The 16,604-nt window shown below is 38.0% G+C and overlaps 1 pseudogene; it reads right to left on the bottom strand.

Annotated features, from left to right (window-relative positions):
* Positions 1 to 13,268: 13,268 nt before the first annotated feature.
* LOC149243172 (U-box domain-containing protein 1 pseudogene) lies at positions 13,269 to 16,230 on the bottom strand (annotated as a pseudogene).
* Positions 16,231 to 16,604: the final 374 nt, after the last annotated feature.

Genomic DNA, 16,604 nt, shown 5'->3' with positions numbered 1-16,604 from the left:
GAGTTAGTGGCAAGTTAGTTGAGCACAAGCAAGTGTGAGAGAGCAGCGAACGAAGAGCAAGAGTTTTAGCAGATCATAGAACTCAACATCCGAGTAAAATAAATCGAGTAAGGGTCAATTCTTTACAACCCAACATAGAGGTATGTGTAGGAGAGAGGAAGTGCAATCACACATGTGGATTGAATTGCTAGTATGAGTAGGAATTTTGTGGATCCAGTGCGCAGGAAGGGAATATATTTAGCTACAGAGTGGATGCATATTTTATTTGTGATAAACTGGAAAGTTTTCCCTTTTTGTAATTCTCAAGAGAAAAATATTTTGCTACAGAAGAATAACAAAATACACAACATTGCAGGTTTTCCCTAGAGTTGGGGTTTCCTAGGCATATCTTGTGTTCTATGTGTTAATGTGTTTGTCTTCTGATTTATTTTTTGTTGTGTGTGTTAAAAAAATTAGTGTGTTTGTAATTTAAGTTTCCAAAATATCAATTGTGTATATTTATGGTTTCTTGCACTTAGAAAATTACAAATCACTTTACAGGGTTTTACGAAGATCTAACAATGGTACATGGGTGAAGTGTTGAAAAAAACAAGGTGTTTGCACATAGATTGAACACCTTAAACAACCACTCACACAAATAGATCATGAATCAATACTCTAGCATTCATGTGGTTAAAATTCTAAAAGAGGGAAATAGTTCATGGCCATAACCAACACAACTACTTGAGGCAATATATTAATTTAAAAGAAAAATGTAGTATATGGCAGTTTCACATAACCAGTTTTCAACAAATGATCATATGTTCTTTAAATAGAGATCATGGACTGGTCGAATGTCAATTCATAGATAAATATAGTCATTAATATCAAGAATATATAATCCATTGCATCATTTTATGTCTAAAACATATCATGACAATTATAATGCATAACTACTAATCCATACTAAGGAAACATAATAAAGAAACACACTTTATCCAAAGACACATTAAACCAAGTTTATCCTAACTAAATCTTAATTTCCTAAATATTCCAAAATCCCCTCTTAAAAACAACTTGGGATAATATTGAAGGATTTACATAGGTGACACAGTAGGAGAAGGAAGGAGGCAGGAGAGCCTATCCCCTGTTAATAATAACTTTGTGAACTTCTAATGTAGATCAAAGTTTGTAAAACTTCACTTCTGTAAGAAACTTTTATAAAATGTATGCAACTTTATCATCTATAAAGGAAAAGAGCACATCAATAACATGATATTGAATGAGCTTTCTCTTGAAGTGTATGTGTATCACAATGTTTTTGTTGTGTTGATGTTGAGCTAGATCTTTCACAAGCTTGATGGTACTCCAATTTTCACATTAAAGTGTTGTGAGATGTCATTAATGGAATATGAACACCAAAAGGGTTTATTGAAGCCATAAGGCTTATTTACTTGCATTGTTGCTTGAAAATGTACTTCTACTAAAGCAAGAGAAAGAGCTCATTATTTCGTACAATCCCAATTGAAAAATATGAAACCAAGACTGAAAACATAACATGCAGTAAACCAACAACAAAGGAAATATCAAGATAAGTATGAGCCAAACACAATAGGCTACCAAATAAAATTACAAAGTGGCATATACTTTGAATGTTATATGGGTGGCAACAAATTTCACTGCAAAATTTAATGAAGAAAGAATTGTTTTACAATTTTTAATGTGAAATTGATGAACATATGCATACATAGACTAGTTAAGGAAAATTCTTTCCTTGGTTTGCAATACTTTAAGGGAAATAAAATCATGCAAATGATCAAACATTTTCATTTCAAATTTCTTCTTAAGGCTACATTTCACATGGTTTATATTTTTTGGGCCACAACTAGTGAGAATAATACCATCAACATAAAGAACATGTGTTCTAATATGGTTTCATACTTTCTCGATATAGATATTCACATTAGAATGATATGAAGGAAAATCAATGTTAAGAATAAATATATCCAATTTTTCATACCAAGCTCAAGGAGATTGGTTAAATCCATAGATATATTCCTTAAGGCGACAAATAAATATGGATTCATAATAAACGTAGCTATGAGGTTACTGAATGGAGGGTTATGTGAGTGGAGTTACTATGAAACCTATCTTTTGAATCCATCGCATTGCTAGTTCAACTTCAACCACATTTCAAGCCAACCAATGTTGTTCATCTTTAGGACGAAAATATGAACCAAATTGGTTGGCCCGCAATGCATCAGAAATTGAACTAGTGATGTGATGGATTCATAAGACAAATTTCCAAATAGCTAAAAGGTTGTTTCATGTCGATTTCTTCTTGCAAACTCTCGTGCAAGAAGGAATATTTAGCATCCATCTAATGGACCTACCATTTATGTGAGGTGGCAAGGGAAAAAATAGGGTGGATGGAATTTATTCTGGCTATAGGGGAATAGGTTTCATTATATTCAATTCTTTCTATTTAATAAAATCCTTTTGTAACTAACCAAGCCTTATGTATTTCAACACTTCCCTTGGGAAAATATATATTTTTATACTCCCATTTACATTTGACAGATTTTCTTCCTTCTAAAAGAGGTACAAGATCCCAAATTTTGTTCATCATTAAGGAACAATATTCTTGATTCATTTCCATGTCCTAATCTAGATAGATAAAAGCTTCTACAAATGTTTCTAGATCATGAAATTTTGAAAACTGAGCGAAAATAGAGGAGACTCACCGGACACGTGAACATGTATGACATTGATCTCTATGATCACTAGCAATATCACTAGTTGCTTCTCATGTTGTATGCATCCATTTGGGAATTATGGTGTTGGTGCATGTTCATGTTTAATGGACACAACCAGAGGAAGGTGAGTAGGTGGAGGTGGATTTTCATGTTCACTATCATACTCTAAAGAACAAACCCAAATATGATCACGAACTATTAAAAATGGGAAGAAGATAAAATATATGTGGAAGATGACTCATAGGTCAAAGATGACACAAACCTTGAATTAGGCTTCTAGGACTAGATACTTTCCTCAAACTTAACATCTCTTCTTAAGAGAAAATCCTTGGAATTAGGTTGAAGAAATCTATAACCTTTTGCATCTTTATAATATCAACCAAAAATACATTTCTCATAGTTAGGTTGTAATGCTTTCTTTTTTTCAACAATAATGTAAACCCATACTTCACTACCAAACATAAGGAGGTGGCTTACATCTAGTTTAATTTTACTCTATACTTATTCTAGTCTTATATTTTTAAATCCTTTGTGGAAGTGATATTTTCTAACTAGTTGGCACAATTAATGGTTTCTACACATAATTCAAGACTTAATTTGTTAAATTGGATCATAAGATTTATGTTTCTTTTAATGTGTAATTCTTTCTCTCAACAACACCATTTTGTTGTGGTGTATATGGAATAGTATTTTTCATCTAAATGGCCTATGTATTGTATTAAATTAAAATTTGTTAACCAATTCACCTCTATTAAATGGTCTTAACCTTTGTATTTGATCTCTATACTTTTTTCTAGAAGGGCCTTGTAGGCCACAAACACGTTGAAAACTTCATGCTTATGTTTCAATAAATAAATCACAAGTGCATTTAGAGAAGTCATCAATCAAAGTTAAGAACTACTTGCACCTAGAGAAAGAAGGAGAAAGCAGTAGAACATAAATATTTATGACCAAGTTGCAAGGGGGGTAACGCATGTCAAGAGGCATGTCTGTCATAATTATCCCAATAATGTTTGTCGAGAACACAACTGACACAAATAGCGTATCTAAGAAAGAAGAGGAAGACTAATCACAATTTTGCCCAAGCCATTGCTATGGGCGATAAAAAGTAACGGAAAAAATCATGACCTAAAGTTGTCAACTTTATACAATGTTGATCAACAATTCCAATTGCTAAGACATGTTTAACATCTTTTAAATATTTTATTACAACTTGGTGACGTGAAAACTAAGACATAGTGATTTGATATAGTAATACATAGTTGCAATAGAGGCTTGGAACATATAATATATCATTAAAATGACCAATATTTGGTTGAGTCATTCTTAAAGACCTTCTTTCTCTACTCTTCCTAACTCTCATGTGTTAAATATCTCCAACCACTTCACTACTCATACATTGAAAGTCTAAATGTTGTCTTAAGAAGAGATGGTAGAACACCAACACCTCAGGCTTTGGTATAATTGGAATGAACAACATCTCAAAGGGCACATATGTAAAGAGCTTAAATTATTTAACATGGATGTATCCCCACAAGACCACTTTGAAGACATCCAAGTTGAACACACCCTTTAACCAACATTTAATGGTAGAGTTACCCTTCCCATTAAAGAAGACACCACCTTGCAACCTCCTTGTGAGGAACCCAAATTTTTTCTCCATGCCCTATCAAGTTTCTCAACACCCCAAAATTCGAATTTGATTACTCACATCAAGTACCACAAAGTTATTTTTTTTATTGATAATGGTAGCACCCTCAATTTTATTCATATAAGGACAATGGTTAAAGAAAACCATCGCTATGTCTACGCAATGCATAACCTTCAATTTATGATAGAAAATGGCGATATGATGAAATGTGATGATCAATGTAAAAATGTGGAACTTTAAATGGGAAAATATCATCTAAATCTCACTTGAATCCTATTGAAGTTGTGATGTCATTCTCATGATAAAATGTTATCCACTTTTCAACCTGTCACCATGGATTTCCAGGAACCCTCAATGGGTTTACATTTGGTTCCATATAAATTATGATCTCTCTCATATGGATAAGTTATTGAAGAAATTCCACTCATCCATTAATATTCCATAGTTCAATGCCATATAAATGGTAAAACCCCTCTCCATTGACCCCACTATAGAATATTCACCCTAATTCGTAGCAACCATTTAAAATACCATGGGTTCTATTGCCTTCAATGTGGGTAGCATGACCATGGTATCCCATTAATTCCATGTAATCAACCACCCAATGCTCCTACTTATAGGCACCCTTTTGTATTCAATAACGAGTATAAAAAGATTGTTCAAGCATTGTTGGACGCTAACACCATACATTTTAGTACTAACCCTTATCACCAATATTCATGGTATTAAAGAAGGAAGGAAATTAGCACATGTGTCTTGATTTGTAAGATCTCAATAATTTGACCATAAAGGACAAAATTTCCCATATAATTGATTGATGAACTTTTCAATGAAATTCATGGTTCCAAAATTTTTACAACTTTCCTTTCATTTTGAACACCACCAAATAAAAATATGAAATAGGAATACATCACTAAATAAGACACGACAAGAAAAGTCTATATGTATTTAGATTAAAAAAATAGAAGCTGAAAACAAATCTAAAGTGCATATAGGGCACACATGGTTGATACCACTGAGGAAGATAGTGCTGCGGAGGTTGTCTGAAAAGGGTTAGGGATATACTGCAGATGGTCGCCACGACTGCACCCTACTCACCCTACCTACCTGCTAGTTGTCGTCGTCCGTTCTCCCTCCGGCTACAAAACCTGCGATGGTTATCGTCACCCGTAACTCACTGAGCCTTTCCATAACATCGTTGTTTACCATCTCTTCCCCATTCACTGCATTCCCACCGCATTCCAATACCCTCCCTGCGGTGACAGTTACGATGGTCCTGGAGGCAGCTGGTGGAGAACACCTTGGAACAGGTATGGAGCTTGACCTAGTAGACTATTTGGAAGACCCGTTGGAGAATGTCAATATCTAGCAAACCCCTCGCCCCGCCACGAACGAAATCCTTCCCTTCTGTTGTGACCTGTCGGCTACCATTACGGGTCTTCCTTCCATCTCTGGACCTTCCTGGTCCACAGTAACTTTCTTGAAGCCTCCTTCGATCTGGTCATTTCTTCCCTCGCCACTGCAGTCACCCTCGACTTCAACCTTTGTTTCCTCCTACCTCCACCCTAATCCTGAGGCAGCTAGCTCTCAAACCCCCCTCTCATCCCACCCCGTGAATCTTCAACCAACCCTCTGAGAACCCACACCTCGGCCCAGGGAAACCCACAAGTTTTGGAACCTAAGGCACCTCCATCGGGCAGTTATGCGGCGGTACCCCCTCTCTCAGAATTGATTCTAGCAGTTGAACATCCCTGCCCTGAAAACCCTGATCCAAACCCTAACCAGTTAGTGGAAAATTCGGAGGACCCTGAAGAGCCATTGCAGAGGGGAAAAAAGGAAGTGCTTCAAGGTCAAAAGCTAAGATGTTATCCTCAGACTCAGGGAGGACATTCAGTGGGGTGACACCATGGACATGGTGGACCGGGTTCTGGTAGGAAGAATTCGCAGCCGTAGCTACACAACTGCTAGGCTTAAGATGTGGGCCTCAGAGGTATGGGGCAGCACCTGGTGGACCTGCCAACTGTCCAAACCTTTGTTAGAGGATGGTTTGCTCTGCGCTTTGCCATAGCCGAGCACACAAACTGGGTCCTGTCGTTGTTCTGGCATTCCGAGCATGCTCTAATTCTTCTCCGATGATGGAACCCTCTTTTTGATCCAGAAAAAGAACAGATAGGAGTCAGCCCTATATGGGTTCGACTACCAGGACTTCCCCTACAATTCTGGTCAGAGGATATATTCCGCTGCATCGCCAACTCTCTGGGAACCTACCTCAATCACGACGGATCATATCTAGCTTCAAGCATGATGGCATATGCCAGGATTCTCGTTCACCTGGATACTCGGGGCGGTCTTTAGGAGCACATCGCCTTATAGTGGAAAAACTTCTCCCGAAAGAAAACCCTAGACTACGAAGGTGTCCCTTTCCGATGCAGATGTTGCCACAAAGTGGGACACCTATACAAAGATTGTTCGCTGAACAAGAAGGAAAGGGTCAGGGATAAGGGGAAGGATACATTGCAAAACAACACACAAGCTCAGGGTAGCCCTTCAGGGAGGAAGAGGTAGCAAATTTGGCACACTCTGAAGCATTACGTGTGCCCACAAAGGTGTCCAGAAAGAAGCGGGGAAAGGCACCCATCGAAGCACCCTCTCCTCCTCTAAATAGAGCAAGGGTGGTTGTTGAGGCTGCTTTCTCTACATGTATGTCGACTGCAAACTCCTCCTCTATTTACTCTAATGTATCTACGCACTGCATTTAAACTAGTTATGAACAGTTCTTTTCAGTTCAATCCTTTCCTCACACCTTCAACCCTCCCAAGGCTGTGGATTACCCTATCAAACTCCCCTCCCCCACCATCTCCTGCAATCAGCCATCTTTCCCTGATAAAACTCCCCCAAATTCCAAATTACTTGTTCCTCCCGCTCATTCCAACCCTCCACCTTTCAGATACCCCACCAGAGATAGGTTTCTCTCTCAGGCCACTGACTCTTCGGGTATTGGCCTCATCACCTCTCCCCTTCCTCTAAAGACGACTAGAGGTAGACCCTCCTCCCTATCCAAAGCTAAGATACAAGCTAGGGAAGAGATAGTTGTGGGCAAAAACCATGCCATCGATTGGGTACTTAGAGTAGCGAATACCCAAGAACCCCTTCCTCCATGAAATTTCTCTCTTTCAATTGTAGAGGTTTGGCTAGCCCTGCAAAAAATTAGCCATGAGGAGACTTCACTCAGTAAAACCCATTGATATTCTTTTTATTCAAGAAACCCTAGGCCAGGGTTGTGTCATTACCCACCTCTTGGAATCCTGGCTACCTGGATGGACATTCCATACCCTAGATGCATCAGGGAGGTCAGGGGGGCTTGTGCCGGGGGTAAAAAATCGATCTATTAGAATCTGTAATGCGTGGGGGAGTCCAGACCACCTAGGAGCTGACATATATTCCTCAGAGCTTGATATTGAGCTCAAGACCATCAACATTTATGGTCCCTGTCATAACAGGGAGGAATATTGGAGCATCCTCCTAGACTCACACATCCTTCAAAAGGACAATCTCATTCTAGGGGGATTTAAACTTCTCCATCAGCTTTGTGGAATCATGGGGACACAATGCCCAAAGGGATATCCTCTCAGATTTTTTCGAGGCCAATCTGGAGGATCATAATCTCATAGATATCCCCTCCCCTAAAATATTGCCCACTTGGAGAAACAACAGATTAGGAGCAGACAGTCTCTCTAGAAGACTAGATAGATATCTCATTAAGGATCATATGCTAACCATGGGGAAGGGATATATATAGTGGATGGGCTCTGGTGGAATATCAGACCATAGGCCAATCTATTTGGAAACCAAAGGAGGTATGAACAAACCAAAAGGTCTTTTCAAATACTGGAGGACTCATCTCCTAGCGGTAGAAAGGACTATATTGGAAGGATTTGCAAAAAACCTAAAAGAACTCAAGAGCCTCTCAAAGCAATGGGCTCATAAGAAGAGATCACAAGAAGACCATACTCTCAAAAAAATTGAAGAAGCCATTGAGAACTATGAAAATGACCTTGAGGGGATCTTCTCCTCCCCTGAACACAAAGAGCAGATAACCTCTCTTCTAGCTAAGAGAAACCAGATTCTTAAGGACAGAGAAGAGAGCTGGAGATTGAGAAGTAGAGCCATCTAGATTAAGGAAGGGGATGACAATACCAAGTTCTACCATAAATTTGCAAATGGGTGCAAAGCTATCAATACTATTTGGCAGCTATCAGATGAACAAGGAGAACCAGTGAACACCTTTCCCCGACTGGCAGGTATGGCCTCTGCCCACTTCAGGAACATCTATAAGTCACCACCAAATGCCACCCTGGGAGACATAATGAGGACAACCCAACTATTCCCAAGGTTTCTAGAAGAAGAAGAAAGCAAGGAATTGATAAAGGAGGTCTCTCTGAGAGAACTGGAGGACGCTCTCAAATGGTTTAAGCGAGACAAAATCCCTGGTCTGGATGGCTAGAATGTGGAATTCTACCTGGCCTTCTTTGATACTCTGGGGGGGACCTATTACAAATTATAAAGGAATGCAGAGCCTCTGGAAGAATGTATGAGGCCTATAACTCAACCTTTATTGCCCTTATTCCCAAATCAGACAATCCCACATCCTTCAATGATTTCTGGCCCATCTCCTTATGTAATTGTATCTACAAGATCATCTCCAAGAATATAGCAAATCGACTCCGGCCAATCTTATCAAACCATATCTCAGCTGAACAATTTTCATTTTTACAGAATAGACAAATACATGAAGCGGTCGGAATGGCACAAGAGATGCTACATTCTATCCAGACCCACAAGCTAAAGGGTATGGTCCTGAAAGTTGACCTCTTGAAAGCCTTTGATAGATTCAATTGACTATACATCGGAATACTCTTAACACACCTTGGTTTCCCATATCAATTCATAAGATGGATTATGAGCTGTATCACTAATGTAACATTCAGCGTTCTCGTAAATGGTGCGGCCTCTCCTTTCTTCCACTCCGAAAGAGGCCTCAAGCAAGGATGCCCACTATCCCCACTCCTCTTCTTACTCATCACGGAAGGTCTCAGTCATTTGATAAAGGAGGAACATCGAAGAGGTAGACTAAGGGGGATCTGCATCACTGAAGGATGCACAATAACACACTTGCTATTTGTGGACGATGTGCTACTTTTCCTAAATGGGAGTATAGGAGATGTGATTGCACTCCTCAATTCCTTCACTATATTCCTAACAGCCACTGGCATGTTGGTTAATAGTGAAAAATCCTCTATAACGGCTATAGGATGCACATCATACGAGATTCAGTATGCCCTGAGAAGATTCCCTAGGGACTAAAATATTTGGGTTATAGATTAAAGCCACATGGTCATAAGAATGCGGATTAGATCTGACTCATAACCAAATTGGAGAAAAGGCTAAACATTTGGTACCTAAAATATTTATCAAGAGCAGGAAGACTGATACTCATAAAAGCAGTGCTGGAAGCAACTCCAGTGCTGGATTCCTAAAGGAATACTAGCTAGAATTAAAAACCTATGTTGCAAATTCTTGTGGAGAGGGAATCAACTCGGAAGGATCTTCACCTGGTCCAATTGGGACTCTTTGGCACTCCCAAAAAAATGGGGAGGATGGGGTATCAAAAGACTAGACTCTTTCTCCAAAGCCATGGTGGCCAAACTAGGGTGGCAGCTAGTCACATCGCATAGCCTGTGGACTAAGGTGGCAACATCTAAATACATAGCACTTTTAAATCTTATGGACTGGATTCGACAACCTCAATGGACACAAGCTGGAAAATCTAACATATGGAAAGCAGTCCTACAAGCTATGCCCCTTATCAGGGATGGACTCACATGGAGAATAATGTCAGGAGAAGTTGTTAAAATAGGGATGGACCCTTGGATTGGATGTGGGAACGCTCACAGACTCCCATAGGAGCTCAGAACATACCTCACTTCCAGAGGGATCTCTCACCTTAGCCAAAGAACAAACAATGATCGCTCTACATTTTTGCAACAAGCATGGAAATTGGGGAGGACACTACAGATCCCTCGACAATGGCAGCAGCACTGGAAAGAGTTCACAAAGGCACTCACGGAATCCCATATCAGGATACAAGAAGGGGAGGATAAGCTAATTTGGGCACATGCGAAGCATGGAAGATACTCACCTAAGGAGGGATACATAACTCTTATGAACTCACTGAAACCATCACATTGTGAAACGTGGTGGAGAAGTATATGGAAACTAAAAGCACCCCCCAGGTCTAGGCTCCTCATGTGGACCATTTTGCATCACAAAATCCTAATAGGATAAAATTTGATTAAGAGATCTTTTCATGGACCCTTTTGGTGCGGCCTTTGCAAAGCCGACAATGAATCTGGGAATCATCTCTTTCTTACTTGCCCATGCACAAAGGAGCTATGGAATACTATTCATTCTCATATACCCTCGCTCCCTATGTGGCAAGGAACAACTGTTCAAGAAGCCTGGGAGGGTTGGTGGTCCACTGTATCCTCAGAAAAAATAAAAAAACATCCCTTTACTTACTTGTTGGGCCATATGGATGCCTAGAATAGAATTATCTTTCAAAATTCTCCCCCACACTGGCTGGCCATTACTGCACAAATCCTAGTAGACTATCAATAGATTCTAGAGGAAAAAAATACCAATCCCAGGCATATCATACCCAAGAGCATAAACCAATCTCACCCCTAGGCATACTTTGATGGCTCAGCTCAAGACATTGGATGTGGGGAAGGAGCTGTCCTTCATATCACAACAAACCATTTTTACAAAATTCAAATGGGTTTGGGTAGAGGAACGAACAACTTTGCTGAGCTTTCAGCAACAAAATACACTATTCATTTTTCATTGGAAAAACAATGCATAAACTTACAACTATTTGGAGATTCAAAAACTATATGCAATTGGATAAACAAAGCTACAATTTGTCATGCTTTTTCTCTGAGACACATCATGGAAGAAATATTCAAACTCATAAATTTATTTGACACAGTTACTTGTCAATATATATACAGGGAGCAAAACACAGCTTCCGATCTACTATCCAAGGAAGCAACGCAAGCCCTATAGGAACTTGGAGCATACTGGAGAAAACTAATATAACCTTCCATCAATATTATCATAGATCTTTTATAGAAATATCAGAATAGTAAATCTCAATGGGAATTAGACATAAAAATTTTGTTATATAAATATTATATGAAGCTTTTTATCAAGCAGTATTACACATGACAATTATTTTTGATACTCTTTGCGTAGAGAAAGTACATAAATCATATTGAAAAACACTGCTCGGAGCAATGTCTCCCTGCATGGAGTACACCTCTTTCTATTTTGAATACTCAACAGGATATGCTTCTAGCTCGTAGTACAATATATGCCACTGGCATCTGCAAAATGTAATTTTCCTCACTAATGAAAATTATGACTTTTTCCAAGGGAAAAAAAGACACAACAAGAATAAATGGAACATAATATTGAGAATGATATTTATATTAATGAATGAGACTTTATTTGAGTGATGATAGCTTGAAAATTTATAAAAATGTACAACTTTCGAGTATAATTATTCTTATTGCCTATTTTAATTTTATTGCATGATTCTTGTTACCTGTTTTTATTTTATTTCATGTTATCAATCTTGATATATTTAGCAATCATAATAATATTAAGCATGCAGATACAAAAAAAATATTTGTTGACAACTATGCATTAATATTAGATTTAGATATATATTCATATTAAGAATAAATTCAAAATATTGAAAACTAAATGCACATTATAACAATTAGATATTGAAACTTTTGGAATCAAAATTGACATTTGTATATTTCAATATTCACATCTTGAAATAAAAATTTTCAATGGTGTAAGTTCATGTATGTGAAACAATAATGAGATCTGCGTATCTTTGTTAGGTTTTTCATTACACCAAAACCTGCAAGCATTAGTAAACTTCAAAACCATTATCATTACCTTTGTGAGTGGTCCCAATGTGGATCCTAGAGTGGCATTTAGTCCACATTATTGATTCCCAATGTGGTGAGTGTGAAAAATCCAACGATCTTATGAGGTCTTTGAATTGTTTGTATGACAATAAAATATGCTCTCATTGTGTTAATATTCTGCTTATGGTCTGGACATTTAATCTATTTAATAATAATAGTTACCACCTTGGTAATTAAGTGTGACCATGGTGTGTGTTAGTTAGGTAGAAATGTCTAAGCTATTTGTGAAGAATTGAGGGATGAAATTATTCCAAAAAAAATCAAAATCAATTAAGTCTCACACAAAAGTTAGTGACAACATATTACAAGTGGACAAATTATTTCTACATCCAACATTGACACTAACCCATACCTACAACTTTAAAAGAAAAGAAGAAACACAACTACTGGTCAATATATTTTCAAAGAAAAAACACAACTACTTAATTAAATTACCAAAAACTTTAAAAGGACCTACAAGAAGATATAACTATTTATATGAAATGTAATCAAATCACTCAATTTCGTTAATGAAACTCTAAACATAACTATTTATATGAAATGTAATCAAATCACTCAATTTCGTTAATGAAACTCTAAACATAAGGCATGGTGATCGAAACCAAGGCATCTCCAAAGGATGAAAATTACAACGCAAATTACAAAGCTAATGTCTATACCATATATGCCAATAGACAATTGTCTACTTCATTAATGTTTAAAACTTGTACAAGGCAACATGCTGTTGAATAACAGATAGGTTTACATTTATTTTCAACCTTGTTGGAAAGGATACACTATACCGATGTAAGAGGAGCACCTGGATGAATTGGTGGCAGGTGCTTTACGCAAGTAAGAAAGTCTCCATAAAAATTGGAGGAAAGAATTGAAACTAAACCAAAAGATTCGGACACTAGTGCACTGCAGTGACAGAATTTTCAAACTCGTATGAGAGAATAGTTTGAGGTGTGGCTGGCTCCCAGCTGTGAAGAATTCTGAGAAGAGATCTAGCTCTCCTTTTCGCTCTAGGAGTACCAGATGTAAGAAGATTATACAGAGAAGGCATTAATGAGGGCAATATCGACAAATTATTTACAATTTTGTTACTTCCACTGCAAGATAAGGATAGCAATATAGCAACACAATTCTCCTTGCATTTAGGTGAAGTAGACCCCAACCTTAGAAGCCTGACAATTAAAGGGATTGCAGAGGTTTCACTAATTGCAAGTAATCCCTCTAATTGAAGCGCAAGAACGGCAAGAACAGAAACTGCATTCTCTGTAAGATCCGGTGTGTCATCTGCCAATGCATTAATTAGCAGAGGAACTGCCCCAGCTGCTATTACCTGTGAAACATTTCCATGAAAAACTGAAAGGTTAAACAAGACAGTAGCTGCATCCCTTTTGCCTCTGATATTTCCGTCCCGGAGAAGATTTATCAAGGCTGGAATGGCCTCTGGCCTCTCTCCAATTAATTTCTTATATTCGTCAACAGAGGAAAGGCTGAAGAGTGTTGCAGCGGCATTCTCCCTGGCTTCCATACTGCATCCATTTCTGAGAACATTGATAATTGGCTGTAATGCACCAGATTGCATAATTTTAGCTTTGTTCCTCTCATAAATAGATAAATTTAAGAGTGCAGTTACCGCATTTTCTTGAGCTTTAGGATCATGTGAAGATAGCAGCGATACAAGCAAAGGTATAGCTCCTGCCTCTGCAATACAACCTTTGTTGTCCATGTTGCATTTAGCAAGAAGTCTGAGTTCATAAGCAACCTGCCTTTTCACTTCAAATGGTCCTGTAGCAAACTTTTCTACAAGGAACGCTGCAGTCATATTTGCAGCTTCTATAGCCGCCTTAGTACTCACGTTGCTTTCCATTGAAGAACGTTTTTTGTTGTTTTCTGTTTTTTCAAAAGCGATATTATGAGCATCGCAATACCGAATAATAAGGCTGCGGAGAGCATGATTTGGAATAAGATTTGTGTGCAGAAGATTCTGTCCATTCTTCGGGCAAGTAGTGTGTCCTTCCTCGATCCATCTGGTAATGGATGCTAGCTCATACGTTTGCCCAGTAGAAACAATGACTGGTTCTCTCATTAAATCAAGTGAGATCGGACATCTGAATTCATCTGGAATAACAGCGATATCCTTCGACTCTGTTCTGGAAACTGTGTGTTCACTCGATGGTTGTAATTGTTCATCAGATTGCATCTCTGTAACCCCAAATAGGACACACTTGCAATAACGCATGAAAGCAATCAAGGTATTAATTCTTGAAACATTTTGAACTGCACCTAGCTTATTTTGATTTCTCATCTCTTCCTCCAACAACTCTATCTCTCTTAGACAATCCCTTGCATTTTTCAGATGGAGATTGTCAAATATTTTTCTGAGTTTATATTCTTTCGGGATCGCCACCTTCTCGAACTCATCAAGAACAGCAACCACATCTCTGTGGATCTGTTCTTCGGAAATATCAATGAAAAGCTTTGCTCTTCTGGATTGACTGTGAACCAACTCAATTTGCTCCTTAAGCTCGTCTGAGACATCCAACAATCTCAAGGGAAGTACATCCAATGCTGTAGCCATGTCATTTGTTAGAACACAAAATTTATTTGATATTTCTTCGGTTTCCATCACCAACCAAACACAACTTCCATTGCCGCTACAGTCCTCCAGCAAATATTTTATCTTCTGGAAAATAAGATATAGTTCTCTGAAGCATAGCATTGCAGAGAGAGGCAAAGGATCCCCAACATCTCTGACTTCTTCAAAAAGCATAGACAAAACCTTAATTTTTCGCGTAATGCAGATTGCATTTCTCCGTTGGCATCCTCTAGGCTGTTCGCAAAGTATTATTTGTTTGGCAAGCGGAATTAATGCTTGTAATAAAGATATAGCAGAAATGTCTTCTACAGGGACAAATATAGGACCAGTTGAAGCCCGCCTTTTCTTAAGAAGCCAATTATTTGCTGGTAAAGCCATCTATTTCACCACTAAATACAACTCTATCTATTTCACCACTAAATACAACAGTCTGACCCCTAATCGATGTATATAACAATTTCCCCTGAAAACCTACAATTCCCCTAAATTCACGAATATCAAGAATTTATGATCTTTCTTCATCAACTATACAGTTGATCCTAAATCGTCAATATTAACAAAGCTTATCTTAGACTCCAGCTATTTATACAATTTTAGCCCTAAATGTAACTGTTTGCGTCGGCTCAATTTTCCCTTAAATAATGATATTTAATCTGAAATCGCAACAATGCTACCTAGTGGTTAACCTGAACTCTGCAGTTTTTTACACTACTTTCTACAGTTTTATGCAATTTAAATTGAGGTTTTCCAATTTAAAGTGAAATCGCTATAGTTTGATCAATATTTCTGCTATTTAATGCTTAACCATACAGTTTGATTTTGAAGTCTAACTCACTAATAGTTTGCAGAGACTACCCTGTAGTTTTCTGGATTTCCTCTCCCTTCTAAGATCTCGTCTACCGTAAATACATATATATACAAAATATTACTACAATATTTACAGCGTCAGCCTTTAAATACTTTATTCTTTCAACCTTGGGATTCATTAACAACACACAGCCTTGGCATTCAAATCTTTTCCTTCTCTCAGCTTAAGGTTTTAAAATTCATGGCAACTAAAGGACATTGAAATATCTTCTGGACAAGAACTCGAAAATCCGACTCTTTCTGCTTAATCTTTTGTCCAAACACACAGAAAACCAAAATAAAAAGCCGCAGAAGAGGCATTTACCGTGCAAAAGCCGCTGCGTTGGACAAGAAAAGATCCTGGATCGATGGACGGCTTCTTGTTTAAAGATCGCTTTGAAGTTCAGAAGGGAACTCCTTAGCAATGAAGCATACATTTATCCAATCAATACAGAGGATCTGCGAACACATTTACATCAGAGTAAGTCACCTCTCTACCTTGATATGTCATCAGTGTTCGATGCCCTTGTCACTTTCAATGTCAAAAGAATCTCTCCCGCATCCTTCTTGCCAGGCCTTCCGTCGGTGCAGCTCCTTCTGTAAAGCAGATGAATGTATATTCTTTATGCAGTGACAGCGACACCTATTATTAAGTACCTTCGAGGGCAAAACTAGCTCTGAAACCATTAAAGTATAAATTCATTAAATGAAAACTTTCCATG

The sequence above is a fragment of the Pinus tabuliformis genome, chromosome 8 (assembly GCF_031772625.1).
Source record: "Pinus tabuliformis cultivar Carrire ecotype Pingquan chromosome 8, CPIR1, whole genome shotgun sequence".
In the NCBI taxonomy this organism is placed as follows: Eukaryota; Viridiplantae; Streptophyta; class Pinopsida; order Pinales; family Pinaceae; genus Pinus; species Pinus tabuliformis.
Note: the sequence above shows the minus strand (reverse complement) of the source record. Positions and strands in the feature narration are given on the sequence as shown.